The 25,721-nt window shown below is 43.1% G+C and overlaps 1 pseudogene; it reads left to right on the forward strand.

Annotated features, from left to right (window-relative positions):
- The first annotated feature begins 5,862 nt into the window (after window positions 1-5,862).
- Window positions 5,863-25,721, forward strand: part of LOC124107036 (nucleophosmin-like) — a 59,949-nt pseudogene continuing 40,090 nt past the window's right edge.

The following is a 25,721-nucleotide window of genomic DNA, read 5'->3' on the forward strand; positions in this document are numbered from 1 at the left end:
GTATTTTATTTAGAGGCAGAGTCTCACTGAGTTGCTTAGCGCCTTGCTGTTGCCTAGGCTGGCTTTGAACTTGCAATTCTCCTGTCTCAGCCTCTGGAGCCACTGGGATTACAGTATGCGCCTCTGCACCTAGCTCAGTGTTGTTCTTGATCAGTGATGTTTCTCTCTTGGTTTCTTTAGTTGACAGTCTTGGCTTACCATTCCCCCAAAGCCTACCTTTCATACCAAGGTGATGGCAACTTGAGGACACTTTTCCCTTTGCTCCTGGTAAATTCCTCTCTGTAGCATTTTTTCCTTTATCATCAGGTGATCTCAGTTGGGACCATCCCATTTACCAGAGAAGGTCAGTAGCTCCAGGTCTCCTTTCCTTCCCTCCCAGGAAGCTCCTGGTCCTTGTTCTAAGTAGTCCACATTTTCCACAACAGATCAGCTCTGTGCTCTGGGACAGCTAAGGCCTGCCCAACTTTCCCACAACAAATACTCTGTTACTCTCTTCCTCCAGGCCCATGAGTGCCTTCTGTCTTATATTTACACAATGCACAGGGGCTCTCTATGTTATTCTTCCCTGAAGACTTGCTCCAAAGTAACCAGTACTCTCTATTTGGAAAGCATGCCCTGGCAGCTTGTGAACATTTCAACTTTTTCTGATAAGAATTTTCTAAGTTGTACCTCGCTTTGGTGGGATTCCCCATAAAATAGATTCCGTGATGAAGATTTGTATGCAGCCAATTTTTTGGAGAATGTTCTCTGGAACTACACGCATAAGGAAGGGACAGAAGCAGAGCAGAGCAAAGGAAGGAGTTGAACTGTGTTGCAATGGAAACAGATGTGTCAGCTGATCCCTCAAGGAGCTCTGGTACAGGATGACCCTACAGTGTTGTCTCCAATTAAGACAAGGAGGAGCCGGGCACAGTGGCACATGCCTGTAATCCCAGCGTCTCAGGAGGCAGAGCTAGCCTCAGCAAACATGAGGCACTAAGCAACTCAGTGAGACCCTGTCTCTAAATAAATACAAAATAGGGCTGGGGATATGGCTCAGTGGCAGAGTGCCCCTGAGTTCAATCTGCAGTACCCACCCCCCCCGCCCCCCCCCAAAAAAAAAAAGAGAAAAAAATATTTTGGGTTGGTGATATGGCTCAGTGGACAAAGCCCGGTACACAAAGCCCTGATTTCCATTCCCAACATGAAAGAAAGGAAAGGAAAAGAAAGAGGTTTGAAACCAGGCATGGTAGTATACACCTGTAATCTCAGCCATTCAGGAGTCTGAGGCAGAAGGACCTCTAGTTCCAGGTCAGCCATGGCAATTTACCGAGACCCTCAGCAACTCAATGCGACCCTGTCTCAAAATAAAAAATAAAAGGACTGGAGATGTAGCTCAGTGGTAGAGTGCCCCTGAATTCAATTCCCAGTACAAAATGAAAAAAAAAAGATGTCTGTTCTATTGTTTAAGACAGAAATCCTATGGTATTTCATTATAGCAGCCTTTACAAACTAAGACACAACCTGAAGGCAGAAACAAGGGGTATCCAAAGAATGCTTGGAATAAGTATCCACTCAATTAATAGATGATAAATGAATAGACACATGCATGTAGGAGCAAATATGAACCAAGAACAGTGTGTACACTCTTAATTCTAGCTACTTGGGTAAGACCCAAGTAAGACCTGTCTCAAAATAATATATGAAAAGATGTATCTCATTGGTATAGTGCTTGCCTAGCATGTGGTCTGTGTTCCAGTCCCCAGCACTGGAAAAAACAGAGGTGTGGTGGGTGTAAATAAAAGCCCACTGACTCTGGGCTTGATTGGTTGCATTTATGTAGAACTTTACATATGCAAAAATTCTGCTAGAAATATGTTATGAACATATAAACGTTCTGAGCAATAATTGCTAATAAAACCTGTTGTCAAAATGAATTAATATTTAGTGGGCATGAACTAGTAGCATGACCTTGCATTAGTTAACTCTTTCAAAATGTATCTTCCTTAATAGCAGAATTATTAAAAGGTCTCAGAACTGGCATCCTAATTCATCTCTGCTGTGGTTTGGCTGTGGTTTTTCTCTTAAGGGTTCATACACTGGAAGCCTGATCCCCCATGTGGAAGTGTTAAGGTGGTGGCCCTTTAAGAGGCAGAACCTAGTAGGAGGTTGCAAGACACACTTCCCTCTCCCTGGCTTCCTGTGTTGTGATGTGGTCATTCCTCAAGTGTTCCTGCATTGTGGTGCCATCCACATTGAGGTGATGCAGCCAAAGGGCCTCTCACCAAAGTTGGCACTATGCTATTTGGATTTTAAGACTCAAAACTGTGATCTAAACAAATCTCTCTCTGTCTCCCCACCTCCCCCCAGGGATTGAACCTAGGGTCACACATCCTCTACCCTTTTTATTTTTTATTTTTGAGATAAGGTCTCACTAAGTTGCCGAGGCTGGCCTTGAATCTGCAATACCCCTGCATCAGCAGCCTGAGGTTCTGGGATTGCATGTGTGCTCCACCACAGCAGGGCAGACCTCTTTTATTTGTGAATACTCAGCCTTGGATATTTCATTATAGCAACAAAAGAAATGGACTAATCTCTTAAGTTGCTTTTTAAACCCTCTATTAACCTAAATCTCTTCTCCTTATGCCTAATGCAGTTTTTGTGATGTTTCCAAAGTTTACTAAGTATTTTATCTTTGGTATCAAACTACTGCTCTCTTCTTCTTCCTTCATTTTCTCCTCTTCCTTTTTTTTGGTGGTAGGGGTGGTGGTGGTGGTGGTGGTGGTGGTGGTGGTGTGTGTGTGTGTTTCTGGGAATTGAATCCAGGGTCTCACACACACTAGACACATTTTATACCATTGAGCTACATCCCCAGTTCTCAAATTTATCCTGGCTGCTTTTGTATTTCTTCAGATGTTTGTAATTTCTTGCTGGACATTCATTGTTTGACCAACTAGAACAACGGCTCTTTTCTGGGAAAATCTCCATCAATGCCAATAGGAGGGCTGGGCTGTAGTTCAGTGGTAGAACAGGTGCTTAGCACATGTGAGTCCCTGGGTTCCTCCCCAGCACGTGCACATGCATGCACATGAACACACACACACATAAGCCCAGTGTGTCCCTTGTGGGGGCAGCTGAGGATCACAGAACCTTGCTCCAGAGCCATAATGATTAGCCCACCATTGGACACAAGATCTAAGCTGTATCAATTATTGTGCTTCCCTGGGAATTCTTTACCTTAGGAAAAAGAGGGAAAGAAGAGGACTTTTATTGTTTTTACTTATGGAATTGCTTACTGAGCTAGACGCTCAGACCATCTCCTAACCCATGAAGCAAGGAACTTTGTAATAGAAGACGTCTCAGTCAACCTCAGAAAGTAACAGGGAGAGATTTGGGAGAGTCCCAAAGGCTTTCAAATCCCTGATTCCAGGAGCTAAAGTCTTAGGGATTCTGTTTCCTGACCTGCCAAGGCTTAATTGTCAAATTCATCCTTCATTCTGCAGTCCCCAAAGTCGGCTGTCAAAAATCTCCCTTTTGTAGAAATGAGTTTAAACTATGTTTCTGTCACTTCCTATCCCCTACCCCTGACACACACTCACCCACACATTTGTCATTGGATTTAAACATTAATCTGAATACTCATCTTAATGTAAGGTTCAGTGCCCACCATCCTTCACAAGGTGATAGAGCATAGGGTAAAGGTCACCAGCTCAAGAGCCTTGGGTTAATCCTAACTTCCTTACCAACTGGCTAAGTGATCTTGGGATAGATATTTATTTTGTTTGGTTGGTTGGTTTGGGGATAGATATTTAAATCACCTGCGCCTTAGCATCTCATCTGTACAAACTGAAATGTTAAGAGCATTATGCACATTAGATGGGATTATATTTTTTAAAGTCACAGGACAGCACCTGAACATAACACAAACCCAATAAATAGAGCTATTATGATCTGGTTCCTCTTATGTCATTGATGTTTTCCATGGCATAATCATCCTGTAGAATTCCTTATACATTCATTCATTCCAGACCTTGATTTTCTTCCTTTCTCTCCTCCCTTTTTCCCCTTCCTTCTCTTGCATTAGTTAATTAATAGTTAACTAATGCAAGAGTTCTTTCTAATGGTACTAGAACTCAAACTCAGGGGCCCTCTACCACTGACCTATATCCCTAGCCCTTTTTATTTTTTATTTGGAGACAGGTCTCACTAAATTGCCAAGGCTGACCTTGAACTTGTCATCCTCCCACTTCAGCCTCATGAGTTGCTAGTATTACAGTCATGCACCACTGCACCCAGCTCAAATTTCTTTTATTTATTTATTTATTTATTTATTTTTTACTTTTATATTTTTAAAATAAATATTTATTTTTATTTCATGGCCTTTCTCATGGACCACATTCTGCTTCTCTTTCTTTTTGCTAATGGTTCCATCCTGCGTATTGTTCTTTCCATATTTCTTTTCCACAATACCTTCTGTTCCTATTTCCCCACACCATGCTTCTTTTTATGCCCACACACTGGAACTTTCCAACTACAAGGAGCAGTTTGCTGCGTGTTTATTTTCTTTGGAATCATCTTCCCTTTATGGAAACAGGATTATTTATCAGCCAAGGATAAAGCTGTTCCTGGTTTGGTTAGGGCATGCTGCAAATGGCCCCCGTAATTGCAAGTCTCTGTAATAATGCTTTTTTTGGCCAGGACACAAACCACAGTCAAAAAGGTCTTCCTGAGTTCTGAAGGTCAAGCAATTAGAATTTTCTCAGGGCTTTAGAAGAGTGGAATTCTGGAACCAAGCCTGCTCCGTGTGGGGAGCGTCTGCTGGTGGTAGTTCTGTAGGTTGGAACTGGACTTGGCAGATGGTGGCACCTGGGTGCTAGTCCTGCCTCTGCTCTTCCTATCACACCTTATCTTTCAGAGCCTCAATTTCTTTATCTATAACATAGTTTTACAGCAGAATTACCTTGATTTTGTATGAAAATCAAACTGAAACAATTCGGTAGTTTGTAAGTTGTGAAGTGTTCATAATGAGAGATGCTATTAATGTTAGTTTGGGGTAAGGGAGATGGAACCCTGGGTTTCTCTATCACTGAGCTACATCCGGTCCCACGCCCACACCCTTTTTCGAATTTTTAAAATTTGAGACCGGGTCTCACTAAATTCCTGAGGCTGACCTCCAACTTTCAATCCTCCTGCCTCAGCCTTCAAAATGTCAGCTTAAATAGGAATCTGGTGACAGATATAAAACAAGGGATGGTCCTCTTTAATTCACTTTGCCCGTGCCATGTGTGGACAGACAAGACAAATTCAGGATACTCTGGTGAAGACTCACACTGAGAATCTTCTTAAGTAAGGCAGACAAATGGAGTCACTTATTTGTGGCCCCAGTCCCTCCTTGAAGTTCCAGAGATAGGACACTTCAAGGAATAACTGCAATTTGTGCAGCTCAGTAGGAGTTTTCAGAAGCAGACTAAAAGGACCCCTGTGGCTCTCTGGGCCTTCCCTTATTCCAACTGCCCTGCCTTCATTGCTGGGTCCCTGTCCTCACTGGGTCTAGAGGGGCCATCAGAAGACTCTTACCCCATCTGGCTCATGGGATACAGAATTTTCTAGCACCTCTGGCCACCCTACCTGTTTTCCCAGAGTGCTGTTGCTCTATAAGCTTAGATTTTGCCTGCCTGTAAAATGGGGATAGTGAAGTCTATAACGCAGGTCTCAACACAGAGCGGTGACTAACCCTGCCCGGGGAAGGGCCGACTTCACAAGGAAGCTAATTTCAGAGCTAAGTAGTGAAGGCGAAGGAGGTGTTGCCAGAAGGTAAAGGTTGCAGAGGATCCCCCGCTCCCTGTCCCCCTAGAGGGAACAGCGTGTGCCTTTGACAAAGGCATGAAAGAGCTTGTTGTATTCGGGAAACAGCACGGAGCAATCCTGGCTGCAGCGAGAGCCGCTGGGTGGGAGGGGCCTGGACGAGCTGCAACAGAAGGGGACACTTGGGAAGAGCTGCCCAAGTCCAGCCCCGGGGCCTGTTTCCCCAGCCACCCTCTGCCGGCGACACAGCTGCACGACGAGGTATCGCTTTTCGGTCCCCGTGGGGAATATGATTCAGTTAGATGCTCTTTCAGCCAGCTTTTGATAGGAGTTAAAGTGATTTCCGAGATGAGGTCTGATGAGTCTTCTGAGAGATGGGCGGCTTCGTCCCCGCCTCTTTCTTTTAACCTCAGCATCTCAGTCTTTCTCCCTGGGGACAGAGGGCCTCTCATGCAAATAAGGGACAGGCCCACGGTTACCAAGGTCAACGTTTAGATCAGGTTTTTGATTCTCCAAATACTATGTACACAGTAGAGCCAACTACTCAACTTTCCCCAACCTCAGTTTCCACATTGGGGAAAAGGCTTTTGTAAGAATTAAATTAGATGATATGTTGTAGGCTTCTCTGTTCCCAAATCCTGGTTCCTTCCTACCTTGGTGAAATGCATTCACCTAACTACCCAAACCAGAAACCTAAGGGTCAGTCTCAAGTTCTTGCTAATATTCCTCAGCAGGTGCTATGGACCCTACCTCCCAATTATACCTTTCTTCTCTCCACTTGCATTTCCATAAGTTCTGGCCAACACTGTCGCTCACAGCATTGCTGGACCATCATGATCTCTCCCTGCTTCTCTATCCACCCATAACCTCCACAGGGTGGCCAGGGCTTCGTGCCCCAGCTGAAAACCCTCCAGTCATATTCTACTCCCCTGAACTCCCAAGTCTTTATCATGGCCTACAAGATCCTGCAAGAGCTGGCCTCCACCTTTCGTGACCCCTGCTCCCATCAATTCCTGCCACCCATCCATACTGGTCTCGGTACAACTCCTAGAACATGCCAAGTGGCAAGCTCTCTCATGCCCTTTCCATTTCCCTGGCTTTCCTGTACCTGGCTCCTTGTCTACCCTCCTTGCCTAGAGCAGCTTTTTCTGTTGTTCTTTCTCCACCACAATACTCCTTTCTCCATAGACTGACTGCAGCTTTTCATTATTGATTCACTTGCTGTCTTATGTCAGGAGCACAGGGAACCAACCGATCCTGAGATGAAGAGACACGTACAAGTGATTTGTTATTTTCATTTGGGGAAAATATTTCCAAAGGGCAACTGGTAGGGGAGAGGGGAAGAAGGACCATAATGGTGGGATTTCAGGTAAAGTCCCCTTCAACCTCCTCCCACATGGGAGCCCTGCAATGTAAATTTTGCCTCTGAGTTTATCCCAACTTGAAGCACCATATTCCACAGCACTCTGTCATTAGATAAGGGCGCTGGGGTAGGCAGGGACAAACTCCCAAGGTGGCCTCTGGAAAGTGGCAGGTGCACTCATCTCTCTGAACATACCGGAGTCAGCCAGGCATGGTGGTGCATGCCTGTAATCCCAGAGGCTCAGTAGGCTGAGGCAAGAGGATCTCGAGTTCAAAGCCAGCCTCATCAATGTAGTGAAACCCTGTCTCTAATTAAAATATAAAAATGGGCTGGGGATGTAGCTCAGTGCTTAAGCGCCCCTGGGTCCAATCTCCAGTACCAAAAATAAATAAACAAACAAATAGGAGCCAGTGCTCTCAGTGTGGGCCTCAGCTTACCCTACAGGAGGCTCTGAGGTTGGCTTGGTCAGAGTTGCCTTGAGTTTAGTGCTATCAGAATTAGCAAATAAAAATGTAAGATGTCCAGTTAAATCTGAATTTCAGATACACAATGAATAATTTTTAATGTAAGTATGTCTGATACAAACTTGCAACATAGTTACATCTTTTTCATTGTTTATCTGAAATTCAAAGCATCATGGTTGCTATTTGGCAATAGAGTGAGGGGGTCAGCCCTTTGTGCCCTATATTGGCCAATCTCTGAGTTCAGACTGTGCCAGTGGTGGGGCTTAACCCTAGGTAATGAGACTGTTCTCAGCTGAGCAATTCTCTGGCGGCTACCAGCTGAGGGCTGCCTGCCAGCAACCCACTCAACAACTGAGGGAGTAAATTCTTCAGACTCAGAAGAGAATGAAGAGAATTGGGAGGGCCTCTCCCAGTGTCTACTACAGAAACTCCTTGTCCATAACTTACTTGCTTGTATCTACTGAAGGATATTATATGGCACAGAATCAGAGAGAGGTGGAGAATCAGCACCAGAAAATAGACAAAGATCAACTACCTGGGAGGCCAAGGCAGGAGGATTGCAAGTTCAAGGCTAGCCTGGGGAACTCAGTGAGAACCTATCTCAAAATAAAAATAAGAGAAAAAGAAAAAGGACTAGGGATGTAGCTCAGTGGAAGAGCAGCCCCAAGTTTAATCCCAGTACCATGAGGAGGAGATAAGAGGCAGAAAAAAGATTCCAAAGTTCTAGCAGAGCAAAAAGTCTGGCAAAGTTGTTGCTGTGGGTACCCCAACCCACACCCCACACTCACCAGTAGATTCTCATCCTTGCTGCTGCCATCTTGAATAATGTCCCTCCAGTATTGTGTCAGTCCTTCAAGGTGCCAAGTCCTGGTTCGAGCCTCTAATCAACTGATCTGGGTCACTGCACTTCAGCTCTGTGGCCTCTCATGGGGGCTCTCACAAATGGAGATGCTTCCAAAAGATTGAAAGACTAAACTGGGCGCAGTGACACGTGCTTGGAATCCCAGCAGCTCTGGAGGCTGAGGCAGGAGGATCACAAGTCTGAGGTCAGCCTCAGCAACTAAGTGAGGCCCCAAGCAACTTAATGAGACTTAAAAAATAAAGATTGGGGATGTGATTTAGTGGTAAAGTGCCTCTGAATTCAATCCCAAGTACTTACTCCCTAAAAAAAAAAAAAAAAGATTATCAGGGCCCATGACAAGGACATTAGGAAGGGCTGATATCTCTAAAAGGAGTGCACAGCCATCTGAAGCATGGTCCAGATTGGTCTTGACTGGGCCCAAGGACTGTGACTGTAAGACACAGGAGAGAAACTCACATGTGATTACAGATATGATTCTCTCAAATATGATATGCAAGTAGCAGAAGGTAACCCTAATAACTCCAGGAGCAGGAACGAATCTAATTATATAGATACTTTGCCCAAACACAAAGGTGACTTTCTAATGCAGAGAAAAGCATTTTTTTTATGTGGAACTTACTTTCTGGGGCAGAAGAGAACAGTATGTCATATTTCAAATCTGAGTCCCTAATGGAGAGGGAAGAGGAGGCACACCACTCCTCCAAATGATAGAGGAGTCCTGTCCCTTGTTTAAGGAATATTTTTAAGTTTTTAGGCTTCTGTAGCATATCAATGAGGAATATACATTTTTGACATATGGAATATAATTTATAAACAAGTGAACTCAGAAGCACTTCACAGCAAAGAGGTACAGGAGCTATTTCAGGGAAAGCCTCAATGGGTAGATGTAACATATGGGATCACAGCTTTCAGGGGTCCTCAGTTATGTAGATTCAGGAACTTTTAATCTCTCTTCCATCCATCATCCATCCTTACATTATCTGTGCATCCATCCAACCATCTATTCAATAGCTGTTTCTTGGGCATCTAACCTGTGTCGGGCACTGTGTATTGGTCCTGGAGAAACAGTGATGAACAGGAGAGTCAGGTTGTGCCTTAGACAGCTTACAGCCACTAAGATAAACAGACAAGCCCCCAGCAAGCAGATAAATTAATTGTAAATTTTCATCTGCAAGGAAGTAATTAAGAGGCTGAAATAGAAAATAAAAAATGGGGAGAGAAGATAGCTTATTTTAGAAGGGCGGTAGGAACTAATGCTTACTAAATGAAACCCATTTGTAAACCCAAATTTACCTTTCCAAGGATACGAGAGGGCTGGGAATGTAGCTCAGGGGCAGAACACTTGCCTAACATGTACAAAGTCCTGAGTTTAATGCCCAGTACCAATAAATAAATTAATTAAGAATACAACAATAATTCTCAGAGAGGCAAGTCTTCACCACTTTCTTTTTTGAAAGATGTTTTTTATTTGTTTTGCTTTGTTTTTGTTGCTGTTATTTTGAGTTTGGTTTTGTTGTTGTTGTTACGATGGGTCTTATTATGTTGTCTACACTGGCCTGAAACTCCTGGGCTCAAGTGATCCTCCTACCTCAGTCTCCAGAGTAGCTGGTAATACAAATGTGAGCCACCACATCCAGTGACATTACTGTTTTCTGTGACTTTTGATGATTTTATTCTGTTTATTTTGTTTATTAGTAAACAGAAGGCTGCTTGATGGTTTGCAATAGAATATAAATTGGACATTTCTAAAGGACAGTATTCTTTAAACTTTGAGTCTCAATCTACATGTGAGCTGTGAGGTTTTTTTGGCAGGGGGTACCAGATATTGAACTCAGGGGCACTGGACCACTGAGCCACATCTCCAGCCCTATTTTGTTTTTTGTTTAGAAATAGGGTCTCACTGAGTTGCTTAGCATCTCACTTTTGTTGACGGTAGCTTTGAACTCACATTCCTCCTGCCTCAGCCTCTGGAGCCACTGGGAATACAGATGTGCGCCACTGCACCTGGCCAGTTCCAATTTTTTAAAAACTTATTTGTTTTGATACTGGAGACTGAACTCAGGAGTGTTCTACCACTGCATTATATCCATCCCTAGCCCCTTTTCTTTTTGAGATAGGGTCTCACTAATGTGCCCAGGTTGGTCTTGAATTTGTGATCCTCCTGCTTCAGTTTCCCAAATTGCTGGGATAACAGGCATGTACCACTGTGCCTCACTGTTGTTGTTGTTGTTGTTATTGTTAATATGAGAGTTCATGGCACATAGCCTGAGTACTACTGCATTGCATTTCACTTGTTATATGAGAACATATACTGGGGCTGAAATCAAATCTCTTCTTATTGTGGAACATAAGAATTTCTACAACTCTAATTTTTTTTTTCTCAGAAAAAAAGAAATATGCAAGAAATGTGAAAAAAATGTATTATTAAAAGCATAGCAAACCAGGTACAGTGGCACATGCCTGTAATCCCAGCAACTTGGGAGGCTGAGGCAAGAGGATTGCAAGTTCAAGGCCAGTCTTAGCAATTTAGCAGGCCCTCAGTAACTTAGCAAGAACCTGTCTCAAATTGTAAAATAAAGCGGGCTGGGGATCTGACTCAATGGTAGAGCTCCCCTGAGTTCAATACCCAGTACCCACACCCCACCAAAAGAAAAGAAAAGCAAGAAATCCTATAAAAGCATAGCATGTGAATGCTGCAAAAATATACATAACCCTAAAAGGCAGATTGGCACAGAAAAGAAACAAATGAGCCCATGCTCGAATCCTAGCTGTGCCCCATCAACTGAGTGGCAGAGTTGGACAAGTTCCCAATAATGATAGTAACTAACTTTCATGAACATTCACATTGTGTCAAGCACCAGGCTGGCTGATTTGCATGTATTAACACATCTAATTCTCAGAACCACCGTCTGAGTTAGATATCTTCAGTTCCATTTTTCAGATGAAGATACTTTGGTCCTGAGAGGTTAAGAACTTTATCCAGGGTAACACTGATGAATGTTGAACTGGGATGGGAAGGAGGCAGGCTGGGTTTTACATGACACTCTTATTTATTTATTTATGTACTGGGAATCGAACCAATTGAATTGAGCCAATTAAATCTCACTACCCTACCACTGGAACAGTCTGAATTCAGAGACTGGCCAACATAGGGCATAAAGGGCTGACCCCCTCACTCTATTGCCGGATAGCAAACATGATGCTCAGTTAATTTGAATTTCAGATAAACAATGAAAAAGATATAACTATGTTGCAAGTTTGTATCAGACATACTTAAATTCAGAATTATCCATTGGACACCCTACATTTTTATTTGCTAACTCTGACCAAGCCAGTCTCAGAGTCTCTTGCTGGGTAAGCTGAGGCCCATACTGAGATTCCACTGTGGCCTCTCCACTGGCTCCTATATGTTTGTTTGTTTATTTTATTTTATTTTTTTTTTTATTTTTGGTACTGGGGATTGGACCCAGGGGGGCTTAACCACTGAGTCACATCCCCTGCCCATTTTTATATTTTATTTAGCAACAGGGTCTCAGTAAGTTGCTAAGGGCCTCACTAAGTTGCTGAGGCTGGCTTTGAACTCGAGATCCTCTTACCTCAGCCCCCCCCACAACCCCAAACTGCTGGGATTACAGGAATGTACTACCACACTTGGCCTCACTTCTTCTTCTTTTTTTTTTTTTCTTTTGTGGTGCTCGAGATTGAACCCAGGGCCTTGTGCATGCAAGGCAGGCACTCTACCAACTGAGCTATATCCCCAGCCCTTCCACTCTTATTTTCTAATTCATACATTATCATTATACATAATAGTGGGATTCATTGTTACATATTCATACTTAAACACAACATATGCATGCACACGCTTAACCACGGTGCCACACCTCCTCTTATTCAAAACCTCTTCATGTCTGATTCCTGTCTGTGGAGGAACACCTGGATTGCTTCATGGTTGCTGTTGTTTTCTGCCTTTCTCATCTCCACCACTTGATGAGACCCAGCTAGTTAGCAGAATCTTTCCTGAGTTAATACCCGCCTCCACTTTACATCTCTTCCCCCCCCCACACCCCCCAGTGCTAGAGATAAACTCCAGGGCCTTGCATGTGTTAAGTGTATGTTCTACCACTGAGCCAGGTCCCCTGTCCCTCTACTACCCACCTAGAGCATTACATCCCATGCCTTTGCTCATGCTGTTCTCCTACTGCTAGAAGATCCTAGCTTTAGGTGGGTTGTAACTTAAATGGTATATTCAGAGAAAGGCATTTTGAGAAGATGGTATATGAACAAACACCACCCAAAAGGTGAAACAGCCACCTGCAAAGCTGGGAAGAAGACCTTTCTGAACAGAAGGAATGGCAAGTACAAAGGCCCTGAGGTAAGAGTGTGCCAGACATCCTTAAGGAATAACAAGGAGACCATTGTGGCTAATAGAAGAACTAAGTCACTGGACACATTGATGCACACCTGTAATCCCAGTGACTTGGGAGCCTAAGGCAAGAGGATCAAAAGTTCGAGGTCAGCCTCAGCAATATGAGGCCCTAAGCAACTTAGTGAGACCCTGTCTCAAAATAAGAAGGGCTGGGGATGTAGCTCAGTGGCAGAGCACTCCTGGGTTCATTCCCCAGTACTGAAACAAAAACAGTAACAACAAAAGAACTAAGTCCTACAATTTCCTTTGTCCTGTCACTGATGATCTTTCAAAATCCTCAAGGGTACCCATCAATATATACAACTATAATGCACCAATAAAAAATAGAAAAAAAATTCTCAAGGGTAGGCTGGGCATGGTGGCACATGCCTGTAATCCCAGCTACTCAGGAGGCTGAGGCAGAAGGATCAAAAATTTGAGACTGGGGCTGGGGATGTGGCTCAAGCGGTATCGCGCTCGCCTGGCATGCGTGCGGCCCGGGGTTCGATCCTCAGCACCACATACAAACAAAGATGTTGTGTCCGCCGAAAACTAAAAAATAAATACTAAAATTCTCTCTCTCTCTTTAAAAAAAAAATTTGAGACTGGCTTGGGCAATTTAATGAGACCTTGTCTCAAAATAAAACAATATAAATAACTGGGGGTGTAGGTAAATGATAGAGCTCCCTCCTGGGTTCAATTCCCAGTATTAAACACACACACACACACACACACACACACATACACATACACAATCCTCAAGGCAGGTTAGACTTTTTTAATTCCAATGAAACTCTGAAATCACCCAAGGAAGAACTGTTCCACAGATGAGTTCTGGATTAATTATGAGCTGTGCTGACCCAGATCTTCAAAGCTAAATGGGAAGCGGCAGTGGAGGGGGGAGGATTGCCTGGCTGGGTCCTCTTTGCTCACTGGAGTCATCTCGGGGGCAGAAGGGTTATCCTCCACAGAGCAGCCCTCTATCCAGCTTGGTACATTAAAATGCTAATTGATACTTGGTGGCTGGCCTTGAGTAAGTAATTAAGTGGAAATATCTTCAGGGCTTTCTTTTTTCCTTTGAAATCTAGCTAAGGGGTCAGTAAACTATGGACCGAGAACCAAATACCAACGGACCCCCTGTTTCTGTGTGGCCTTTGAGCTAAGAATTGTTTCTACACATTGAAATGGTTGAAACAATAAAAAATAATTTCTTGACACACGAAATAAAGTGAGATGCAAATTTAGTGTCAGTCATTTATGCCTGACACTGTGGGATACAGCCACACGAATTCATCTGTAGATTATTTTTCAGTACCCTCCTGCTACAATAGCAGAGAGAGGAGTCGAGATAGAGATGATGCCTGAGGTATTTACTATTGAGAGCAGGACATAGAATAGAGATGTGCTAGGCAGACAGGGTTCAGACATCCACCCCAGAGTTTACAAATGGGGAGACAGTGTCTGATCAGGGACTCCTCTGGAGCCTGAAAGTATGCCTAGGAACCCTGAGCCAGTCCCTGAATTAAGGCGGGGGTGGGGGGTGGGGTGATCAACATCCTGATTGGACAGGGGGCTGGTGAACACCAATTGCTCTAGTGTAACTGGACTCAAAGACTCACTTTTAAAAAAATCCTTAGCCTATTTTTTTTTTTCCCTTACTGGGGATTGGACTCAGGGGCACTCGACCACTGAGCCACATCCCTAGCCCTGTTTTGTGTTTTATTTAGAGACAGGGTCTCACTGAGTTGCTTAGTGCCTCGCTGTTGCTGAGGCTGGCTTTGAACTTGCAATCCAACTGCTTCAGCCTCTGGAGCCACTGAGATTACAGGTGTGTGCCACCATGCCCAGCTAGCCTATGGTCTTCAAGGCCACATAACTTTCCTTTAATCTTATCATATAAACCCCTAGATACCAGTGAGCAACCTTCTCTTAGGACCTCTTCCCCTGTGGAAGCTTTTCTTCATTTCTCCCCCCCCCTACTCCGGATTCCCTCCTTCCCTCCCTCCTTTCTTCTCTCTCTTTCTTATACTGGGAATTGAACACAGGGGTGCTTTACCAACTAAGCCACATCCCAGCCTCTTTTAATTTTTTGAGACAGGATCTCACTAAGTTTGCTTAGGGCCTTGCTAAGAGGCTGAGGCTGGCCTCAAACTTACCATTCTCCTGACTCAGCCTCCAGAATCACTGGGATTGCCAAGGTGTGCCGCCATGAACGGCTCTGCTTGTTGTCTATTACTTTAATAAATCCTGTTACTTTGCTCTCACTTTTCATGTTCCATGGATCTTATTATTTGAATTCACGATAGAAAGAACCACACAGAACCTTCACCTCATTATCAAATTATTTACAGAAAAAGAAAATGGGGTGGTGGAGGGGCTGCAGTGTAGCTCCGTAGAGAGCACTTGCCTGGTATGCACGAGGCCCTGGGTTCCATTTTGCTGATGCCTGACCTAAACCATTATTTTGGGGTTTGACTGCATTTTGGAATCATTTGGAAAACTTTAAAAAATACTGAGCTACTGATGACTGAGCTCAGGGATGTTGATTAATTAGTCTAAACACTCTTTTAAAAGCTATCCAAGTGATCACCATGTGGAGGCAACTTCAACAATAGCTGACCTAGATTACTGTTCTCTGTGTTTAAGGGACTGTGGACACCTGATGGCCTGTTAAAATGCAGATTCTGACTTAGTTATTCTGGGGAGGGGCCTGAGGTTCTGCATTTTTAATAAGTTCCTTGGAGGTACAAAGGCTACCTGTCTTTGGACCACAGGTTGAGTGTAAAGGATCTGCACTAGCCTGCCTTCTTGTATTGTTTTTGGCCATGGGTGATGAGGATTAAACCCAGGGGTGCTTAACCACTGGGTTATCTATTTTGATTTTATATTTTGAGACAGGGCCTCACTAAATTGCTTAGAGTCTCTCTAAATTGCTGAGGCTGGCCTCAAACTTGTGATTCTCCTGCTCAGTCTCCAAACTGCTGGGATTACAGGCATGGGCCACCACACCCAGCTCAGTCCTTTCAAATATGAACCCAAGTCTCACTAAATTGCTGAGGGTCTCACTAAATTACCAAGGCTGGCCTTGAACTTGTGATCCTCCTGCCTCGGCCTCCCAAATTTCCCATGACTGGGATTACAGGTGTGTGCCATAGGGCCCAGCTTTAGCCTGTCTTATTTTCGCTTAAAGTTAGGTTAAAAGGTGCTATAAAACAAATGTGACTCATGTCATGGTCTTCTTAGGCAACTTCACTGGACTGAAAATTACCCCCTGAAAGGGATTTTTGATCCTTTCTCAGAAAACAAATGGTTTTTGCCTCACTCGCCTGTCATCCCTGTGACTTTTGAAGCTGAGGCAGGAGGATCACAGATTTGAAGCCAGCCTCGGCAAGTTAGCAAGACCCTGAGCAATTTAGTGAAAACCTGTCTCCAAATAAAAAGGGATGGGGATGTGACTCAAAAGTGTTTCTGAGCTCAATTTCCAGTACCCCAGTAACAAAAAACAAACAAAAAAAGGTTTTGAATACCTGCCCTAACATCAGTCCTTTAAGACTTCATGTGTTCCTGTTGCGATGAAAGAATAATTACAGCTCTCTCTTTTCACACGCCCATTCCTTGGGGAAAGTTTTTGAGGAGTGTACATAAAGAAACCCTCTGTTGGTTAACTGCCTTGAAATTGTGTGTGGATTGTCAATTAGTCTGAGTCCAATGCCTGGGAGAAATGCTTCCCCACTGGCTATGGTTGCACTTTAGGAATTAACTTGGAGGACTAGAATGTCCTTCTGGGCATGGAATGCTCTGGAATCTCTCAGCTGAGTCATTTGAAATCCTTTGCTAGTAAAATTGAAAAGGAAGACCCAATCCAATTCGATGGAGACATTTTACCCCTAACTTCTCCCTGCTTTGCTATAAGGAAGGTTAAGATTGTAGAATTTCAAAATCTCTTTAGTTAATCTCGTTGTTAGTTTGGTGGATTAGAAACACACTGTCCTTTTAAATACTTTTGCCTCTCCATCACCTCCCCAACACCTGAGTGTTTATCGCCCTAAACCCATTTATTATCGGGATCTGCTTGATCTTAAGAAATATAAATCTACCTGAACCTTAAGTACATTAATATGATAGTAATGGTTTCTATGGAGAAAGGTTTCACTTCTGTTTCCTTTTACCTGAAGTAACAAGCCACCTCAAGGAAATTATCTTATCATGGCCCCAATTTGCATAGAAAAAAAAAATGTCTTCTCCTAAAAGTAGTAGTTTCAAGTTTGAGATTTAAGTAACCTGACAACAACTGAAACTTTTGTGACTCAATTGCAAATTTCATAAGGCAACTGAAAGCCCATGCAGAATGGAGACCTGGGAAGCCATACAACCATGGTAATTGGTGGTATGCAAGGAGGAGGGGACTTTGAAGAGAGTAGGAGGCTCAGCTGGAAATGCCCCTGGATTAATTAGTCCACATCTAACTCAGTGCCCCTGTCTGTATAACACATCCCTGCCCCCTGCCCTCTTCCCCACTCCCAGCCATGCTCTTCCTAGAATTTCTTTATTCATTTGAAAGAAAAGTAATAGAGAGCAAGGGGAAATGCAGAGAGTTGATTTTTTTTTTTTTTAATAGTACTAGGCATGGGCTAGGGCTGTAGCTCAGTGGTAGAGCACTTGCTTTGCACATGTGAGACACTGGGTTCGATCCTCAGCACCACATAAAAATAAATAAATAAAATAGAGGCATTGTGTCCATCTACAACTAAAAATTATATTAAAAAAAAAAGTACTAGGCATTGAACCCAGAGCCTTACACATGCTAGGCAAGTGCCTTACCACTTTCTATATCCCCATTCTTTCTATGATGATGATGATGATGATGATGATTACTACTATTATTATTTTGTGTGGTGCTGGGGATTGAACACAGGGCTTTGTGCATGCAAGGCAAGCATTCATCCAACTGAGCTATATCCCCAGCCCCTCTATTAGGAGACAGGGTCCCAGGCTCGCCTCCAACTTGCAATCCTCCTTGCCATAGCCTCCCAAGCAGCTGGGATTATAGGCATGCGCCACTGCACCCAGCATAATATATATATATATATATATATTTATTTATATTTATATTTTATACTGGAGATTGAACCCAGACATGCTTTACTACTGAGCTACATTCAAAGGGATTTTTAGTGAAATCCTGTCTCAAAATAAAAAGGGGTTTTTTGTTGTTATTGTTTTTTTTTGAGATTGAACCCAGGGGTGCTTTACATCAAGTCATTTTAGAGTTGTTTTATCTATTGTCCAGAAGCAAAAAAAAAAAAAAGGTATTTAGGTCTCAACCTGTAGATAGGTTTTTATCACTTTACCAGCCGTTTCTTATTTTTTATTTTGAGACAGGGTCTCATTAAGTTGCTTAGGGCCTTGTTTAGTTGCTGAAGCTAGCCTCGAACTTGTGATCCTGCTTCCTCAGCCTCCTGAGTCCCTGGGATTACAGATATGTGCCACCACACCCAGCTCATGAATTTTTTCATATAATAGTTTTATTAAGATATAATTCATATACCATAAACTCACAGATTTAAAGTATACAGCCCCATGGCATTTAGTACATGCGCAGATGTGAGCCATTTCTGCTCTAATTTTAGAACTTTGTCATCACCCCAGAAACAAACCTTTTCCATAGTCACTCTCTGTTGACCCCCTCCCTAACCCCTGACAAGCACTAATCTACTTTCTGTTTCTATAGAATTGAGAAAGAAGGTTTTTGTAGTCAGAAGTCTGGGTGCTGGTATCAAAATTTGGGACCCTCAGCTGGCTCTTTCACTTCATCTCTCTCTGGGTCTCAGTTTCCTCATCTGCCAGATGCGGGATTCTCAGTCTTGGCTGCATATTAGACACAGTGAACTCTGAAAAATTTCTGATGCTCAGATGCTACTTGATCTGGGGTGGGGCTGAGGCATTGAAATTTTAAAAAAGAATTTTAGAAACATCTCTGTCCCAGATATTTTCCATAATCTTGCTAGCCCAAAGTGATTCCTAGACCAGGAGAATGAATTCCCTCCCGAGGACCCAGTCTCCAAATAAAAATAGCATGTTGATATTAATAAGACCCCTCAGGTGACGGTAGGCACACTGAAATTTGGGAAGCCCTGCTGTCAGCTTCCCTCTGGCTTCAACAGTCCGACAGTTTTGTGATCTCGGCTCTTTCCTACCTGAGGCACCAGGTGATATTACTAATCAGTTCCCACAAACCAAAGTTTACCCCACACTGGAAAACTGGCTCTCAGTTTTGCTCACTGAACAGGATATAGGAATATGCCATTGGCAAAGCCCTGCAAGAAGTTTGTTCAGTGATAGTTAATTACACAGTAATTTGGAAGAACATCAAGTCATTTTAGAGTTGTTTTATCTACTATCCAGAAGCAAAAAAAAAAAAAAAGTTATTTAGGTCTCAACCTGTAGACAGCTTTGAAGCATTCTATACTTTCCATAAATCACACATCAGGAAAGCCATCCTTTTTACATTTGAAGCAGTAAGAGAGGTCCTTAGCTTTGGCTGCCAATTAGAATCACTTGGGATATTAGCACTGGGGGGGTCAAACCAGGGCCTTAGCATGCAAGGCAAGTGCTTTACCATTGAGCCACGCCCCCCCATCCCACCTGGGGACCTTTTAAAACTCCTGCTTTAGCAAGATCTTTTCTCAAAATTAAAATTTTGAGAAATTTCATTTCTCTGAGCTACCATGGAGATATAGTTCAAGGTCATTGCTAGAATGCCCCTGGGTTCTATCCCCAGTACAAAAGCAAAACAAAACAATCAAAAAACAACTCCTGTTATCTAAGGCCCCCACCCAGACCAAATAAACCAGAATCTTTTTTTTTTAAAGAGAGAGAGAGGCAGAGAATTTTAATATTTATTATTTATTTATTTTTTAAATTATTGGCGGACACAACATCTTTGTTTGTATGTGGTGCTGAGGATCGAACCCGGGCCGCACACATGCCAGGCGACCGCGCTACTGCTTGAGCCACATCCCCAGCCCCAGAATCTTGGTATTTTTATTTATTTATTCATTTTTAGTACCAGGGGCGCTTAACAATACTGAGCCACATTTCCAGCCCTTTTTATATTTTACTTAGAGACAGGGCCCCGATGAGGCTGGCTTTGAACTTACAATCCTCCTGCCTGAGCCTCCCAAGTTGCTGTGATTACAGGCATGTGTCACTGTGCCTGGTGTACACAGATATTTTAAATAAGACCTTTCCTTCCTACCTATAGATTTTAGGAATTATCCCATCAGTTATGTAGGTTTGATTTTCCCCTTGCCTTCAAGTACATGATGGTGGTTGTTATGATGTGGATCTCAAATGTCCCCCAAAGGCCATGTATTGAAGACTTGGTCCTCAGCCTGTGGCACTAGTGGGAACTTTTCGGAGGTAAGGTCAAGTGGAAGAGAGGTCACTTGGGGCATGCCCTTGCAGGGAACATTGGGACCTAGCTCCTCCTTTCTTTTTCTCTCTTGGCTTCCTGACAGCCATGAAGTGAACAGCTTCTTCTGCCACCTGCCGCCCCCGCCCCACCATGCTATACTATCTCACCACAGGCCCACAGGAAACAGGCCCAGAGACCATGGAAACTGTGAGTCAAAATCAATTGATTTTCTCAATTATTCTGTCATAGCCATGGAGAGTTTAATAAGGCAGTAATACTAAACAGTTAATCAGCAGGGCTGGGGTATAGCTCATTGGTAGAGTGTTTGCCTAGCAAGTGCAAGGCCCAGGATTCAATCCCCACACCTAAAAAAGGAAAAAAAAAAAAAAGAAAGAAAAAGATTAGTTAACAGATATCTACTAAAAATGCCTTCCAGTGTACCTCAGGGAAGGACCGATAAAGAAACTTCGAGGCCTCCAGGCTCTGACCAATAAGATAAGGCATCCATTAATTGGACAGTTAGCAAACAGTACAAGGCTGAGAAAGGGGATGGTAAAATCAGCAAGGACTGCAGAAATTGGGAGGAAGAGAAATCAGTGCTCACTGGAACAGAATGGAGAAGCGTTACAACCCAGGTGGTAAGATGGCTCATGGAGGAGGGAAGAAGGGTCTCAGAGGAGGTGAACAATTTTTATGATATTCTTATGACTGTCAGTTCCATAGAACATTATTTGTTACTGTGAGCCAGGTATTGTAGTAAATGATTTCCATGCATTGTCTTATTGATTCCTCCCAACATTGTAAGAATGATAATTGTCCCCATTCTGTAGATAATGATACTGAGGCACAAAGAAGCTAAGTAACTTACCCAAGGACCCAGTGCAGGAAGGTGACAGAGAAAGGGTTTGAACCTGTCATACAGATGACTGCCAAGGCCAGGATGCCACTGTGCTATATTGAACAACCACTTAATACTCACTAAGAAGATGCCAGTGTGTATGTTCCTGACCTTCTACATGAGCTTATTTATCCTCAAGACAACCTCCCTTGGGTAGGCAGTAGTATTTTCAAGTTCCAGAAAAGGAAATTTGGGTAGAGAGACATTAAGTAACTTGCCTGAGGTCTATGTTGCCAGATAAAATACAAGACATCCAGTTTTTTATTTATTTTTTATTTTTTATTTTTATTTTTTTAAAGAGAGAGAGAATTTTAATATTTATTTATTTATTTATTTATTTATTTTTTAGTTTTCGGGACACAACATCTTTGTTAGTATGTGGTGCTGAGGATCGAACCGGGCTGCATGCATGCCAGGGGAGCGCGCTACCGCTTGAGCCACATCCCCAGCCCCAAGACATCCAGTTTCTTAAAAAATTTGTTTTTTCAGTTCTGGAGATTGAATTAGGGGGACTCTATCACTGAGCTGAATCCTCAGCCCTTTTAATTTCTTTTTTTCTTTTAATTTTGAGACAATCTCACCAAGTGGCCAACATTGGCCTTAAACTTGCGATCTTCCTTGCTCAGGTCCCCCACCCCCAGTAGCTGGGATTATGGGTGTGTGCTTCCATGCCCAGCTTAAATTTGAAAAATAATAAACATGTTGGTATAAATAGCTCATAGGACATGCTTATTCTAAAAATTCATTGTTTATCTAAAATTTACATTTCAATATCTATCCTGTTTGTGTCTGATTTTGCTAAAAAGCAAGGTTTGAATTAGGTGGTCTGATTATATTAGATGGCCTATACTTTTTTTTTTTTTCTTGTAGCACTGGGGATAGAACCCAAGGCCTTGTGCGTGCTTGCCACATTTCTAGCAGATAGTTTGTGTCAAACAAGAAGAGTTTGGCTATCAGCAGACCAGGACACAAAGTTGCACTGGGGACTCTGCTTTCCTACTGGCGCTGATAACTTCTTGCTTCCCTCTTGCCCCTCAAGTCTCAGTCTTGATTCCAACGAAGGTTGAGATCCCGTAGCATGGCCTGGCCGCCCTTGCTTCCAGATGCAGCGGGATCCATTTGGGAAATCACAGTGTTCTCACAGTCCATGTGGCCAATGAGGGCTCACCCACTTTGGCTACCGCATTCCAGTTTGGCTAGAGGTGCTGGGTTGGAGATAACAGCAGCGCCTTTGGGAAGAAGTAAGTAGTTCTAGGCTTCCTTGCTTTCTTACATCTGAGCTGATGGTTGAGAAGTGAGGAGTTGGACTCTGCTCCCTCCTGTACCCTGTGCTCACATGATGTTTCTGTCACCCCCACCAGCAGGTAATAAAATCCTTAAAAGTGCTGGGTGACACAGTTTCAGGGTCTGGTAACAAATGCTTGTTTCTGATGCCCAAAGCAGAAGGAAAAGAAAACAGCAAAAAAATAAGGGAGAGTCATTATGTGGTTCTGTAGACACCCTCACGGGACCACTACGTGAATGAATTGCAGAACTGCCCACAGGAATAGACCATCACAGACACCCATGGCACAAACCACAGCAACTACAGTTCCGTGACCACCCTGCAGGCCACTATTGTCCAAGGAACTAGAACTCTCAAGGAACCTTTGAACCAATCAGATAACTTAGACCTAGGGGCAATCAGTCAGATGGCCATGTGGCCAGAGTGTCACTTAGAGAAAAAGAAGGCCTGAGAAAATGAGGCATCTCCAGGGTAGATGTTGCATTCAGTTCCAACACTCCCCGCCATGGCATTCTGGCCTAGCATAGGGAGCAGCAGGGGACTGCAGCTGCAGAAACAACCGCCCCTGGGTCAAAGGCGGTGAGCTCTTATATAAGTGAACATCAAGCAAACAGAACAGATCTGAGAGCTTAATGGGACCAAAGCGACTCTCAGAAAGAAGCAATAAGAATTAGCAATAAGAAGACAAGCAGAACCAGGAAAACTGCTCCCTCCTGTGCACTAACAGGGATTCATAAGCAGATTCACCACATATTAAAATGTACACACATATTTATGCTTGGTAAAGCTATATAGGATATTGTAGAGTTTATATTTATATTTCGTATTGGTTTTTTTAAAAAATGATTTTTATTAGTTCTTTTAGTTGTTTTTTAAATGTCCAAGTGAAAGAACTCCTTGAGGTGGGATATGTTCAAGCAGTAAGGAAATGGCTAAGTTGTGGCCCAAAGATACCAGATATTGTCAGCTTAGATCTCATTCCAAGACTGTTTTGAAGATTTATTGCTCAGTTGCCCTACTTTCCATCTCTTGCCCTCCGGTTAGCCTTCCATGCTGCTATTATTCCTCTAAAACATGGCTGATTTAGATCACTATCAATTGCATAAAAGATAAAATTGCAAAAATTCAGTACCTTTTGCAATCTCTTCCCAAACTGTTTTCTAGATTCTTCTTTCATGCTTTTTCTTCTATTCCAGACTACACTGTCTTTTCTTTTGGATCTCTGATTCATACTACGCATGCTCCTCTATTTCCATGTCTCTTCCGGCCCCGATTTTACACTATGTGGGACAACAGCTAACTAATCTTCAACCTTCCATGTCTTGGCATGTGCGGTCTCCTTCACCTGATCCCTCTGGTGGAGTGCTGATGCTGCTCTTACTGTTGTGTGCAGCTAGTAACAGTGCTCAGTGACATAATCTTGGTAGTCATAGTAAGAATATTTACACCATAGAAATTGGCAAATGCTGTGCATCAGGGCTCTCTTTCCCTCCTGGAGTGCTGGCTGTAACATTCAACAATGTTACTTCCTACTCTTCACCTAGAAGATTCCTTTTTATCCTCAAAGACTAAGTGGTTCTCTCTCTGTGAGGCTTTCTTGGACTCCCACAGAAGAACAGGGAGATGAAATAACTTCTCTTTGCTGAGCATCTGGTCTGGGTGCTTTGCATACATATTCTCATGCCTCATTAAAACAGTTGTGTCATATTGTAAGCATATTGTTGTAATGGTCTCCTTGGTCAGTGCTAAGGGCAAAGACTGTAATCTACATTGATCTGTAAAATCCTAGTGGCCTTCCAAGTATCTCATAAATAATGAGTTTAGTGATTGCCATACTATTTAAGTAAAAATCAGGAAGAAAAACTGCGCTTCTTTGTTTCATCTTTCTCTGTTCTTCCAGAAAGTCCCCATCACACCATAAGCAATGCTGGACATTTCCCCAAGGTCTCCAGATGGTTGACTTTTTTCTTTTTTTGGTACTGGGGATTGACCCAGGGGTGCTTTTCCACTGAGCTATATCCCCAGTCCTTTAAATTTTTTATTTTAAGACTCACTAAGTTGCTCAGGGTCTCACTAAGTAATTGAGACTGTCCTCAAATTTGTGATACTGCTGCCCCAGTCTCTCAAGTTACTGGGATTATAGGCATGCACCACTGCCCCTGGCTGATGGGTGAGTTAAAAAAAAAAAAATCTCCATAAACATACATACTAAGGTATCACCGGTATAATTCTTCTGGAGTGTTTACAGATGTAAAAGAGGCTACAGGAACTAACGTACAAAGGTGAAAATGTTAGGTCTGTGAATAACAGGTGAGGAAGACATTTTTGAAAAGGGGGACCTTCCAGTGATCGCTCTTGGTAAATGTTTTAGGGTAGAGGAGATTCCCTATTTGCATTTGTTTTTGCTAAATTTGGCAATTTTATGAAGGTCCCCTTGCAAATCAAAATTTGGGGATCAGGTGGTCTGGCTATAGGGCCCACACTTAAAAAAAAATAATTTTATCGCCAGCGTACAGAGTAGGCGATGGGATCAGGGTTCCCCTGGGTGGAATGGGCTGGCTGCGAAATAAAAGCCAAGAAAAACAGAACAATGAAAAAGCCACAGGACACAGAAAATATTTTCAAAAAGCAGGGGCCAGACAGGCTAGCTGATCATATAGATAGAGCTTCTACGCTATGGCAAAGTGGAGTCCCCCCATATAGAAAAAGCAGGCGCAGGCATCAAAGGGCTTCCATAGAATGTTCTTCTCCAAAAAGGTTACAGGTGGGCTGTGCAGTTCCCAGTGGGTTACGCCCATAGTTGGGGGGTGGACAACAAGAGATCTTCCTAGCAGAGCCCAGATACAGGTCATATATGTGCCATGGGCAATCTATTGCTTGGGAGAGTCATGGATAGTTCCCAAGGTTAAACCTAAAATCTCCCTGGCTGTATGCCAAGAGAAGATCCTCACGTGTTTTTCACAGATGGCTCCCCACAATTTAATTTATCTATCTATCTATCTATTTATTTATTTATTATATCTGAAGCTCTTCCATAAATTTGTAGTACCAGTGGTCACCTGTCACACTCACACCATGCAGTTCACATTGAACCAGCAAACAGGGTCTGGCTTTTGGCAGGGCAAGCCAGACCAGAGAGGTGTACTGTGTAGCTCTAATACTGATAACTTCTTGCTTAGGGACAAGGTTCCTGGCCTAAAATAGGGCCTTTATAAAAGTCCCCATTGCCACTGGTTCTACCAC

This window comes from Marmota monax, unplaced genomic scaffold (genome assembly GCF_021218885.2).
Source record: "Marmota monax isolate L192 unplaced genomic scaffold, Marmota_monax_Labrador192_F-V1.1 WCK01_AAM20220418_F8-fsc00003, whole genome shotgun sequence".
NCBI lineage: Eukaryota > Metazoa > Chordata > Mammalia > Rodentia > Sciuridae > Marmota > Marmota monax.